Source organism: Aplysia californica, unplaced genomic scaffold (genome assembly GCF_000002075.1).
Source record: "Aplysia californica isolate F4 #8 unplaced genomic scaffold, AplCal3.0 scaffold00198, whole genome shotgun sequence".
NCBI lineage: Eukaryota > Metazoa > Mollusca > Gastropoda > Aplysiida > Aplysiidae > Aplysia > Aplysia californica.
The window spans coordinates 1,091,698-1,092,581 of NW_004797468.1; the positions used below are offsets into that span (position 1 = coordinate 1,091,698).

The 884-nt window shown below is 39.7% G+C and overlaps 1 protein-coding gene across 1 annotated transcript in view; it reads left to right on the forward strand.

Moving 5' to 3' along the window:
• The window catches only part of LOC101863024 (translation initiation factor eIF-2B subunit beta), an 18,938-nt gene that overhangs the window by 12,856 nt on the left and 5,198 nt on the right, over nt 1-884 (forward strand). The window lies entirely within an intron of this gene.

Sequence of the window (884 nt, forward strand, 5' to 3'; positions counted from 1 at the left end):
AAAAAAGCTTTTTTATCCTGATCTTTCCCGTTCTCCCGTCTGTTAAAAATGTTCTAAATAAGTTATTCTTAGTCTACCTGTGTGATGAGGCATTTTTATTCTAATGTGAGTCTTGTCCCTTGAAATGTAAATCTTGCCATTTGATATCTAAGTGTGAAATTGTGCCTCGCTTTTATATGAATAATTACTCTTACTCTTTGCTCTCCTGACTTGATGGCACAGAGCCAGAACGACTCTCACAGAACTCAAAGCGTCCGCTTGATCAAAACAGCAGTAGTAGTCATTAGCATGAACACAATTTGTATTATGAATTGGTAAAGAGATGAACACAGATGGCATATTTGGCTTGTAACATGACTTTTTGCGTTGTAGCATTTGGCTGCCTTTGATGTTGGTGGAGTGGTTTGGAATATGATCTTGAGAAGGCGTTAATTAGATCTATTTGCATCTGTGGAACAACATCCATAGGCTAGCCCGGGATAGAGAGAGGTGGAAAGTGTTTGTTCATGGCCTGTCCCCTGGTGCAGGCTGAGAAGGGCCATGATGATGATGATGAATTGCGTGTGTGGTGAAACAGTCTGGCTCTTTGCCATTGCATGCAGAAGATGTGAGATCGATTCCAGTGTGGGGAGGGGGGGTTGTTGTTTTGTTTTTTTTTAATTGAAAATTTCCATATATGTTTGCTGAGACTTTGTATCCATCTCTGAACCTGGGTTGGCTCTGACCAACAAGATTGAAGAGGCATGCGTCCTAGATGGTCAAAATTGTGTCGATTTGGGTTGAAAACATTGACAATTTTATCATTTGAATGCAAGTGTTTTCCTTGTAAAAAAAATAGAGAAAGAGAGGAAAAAATATAAAGAGATAGAGAAAGAGTTGGGGGG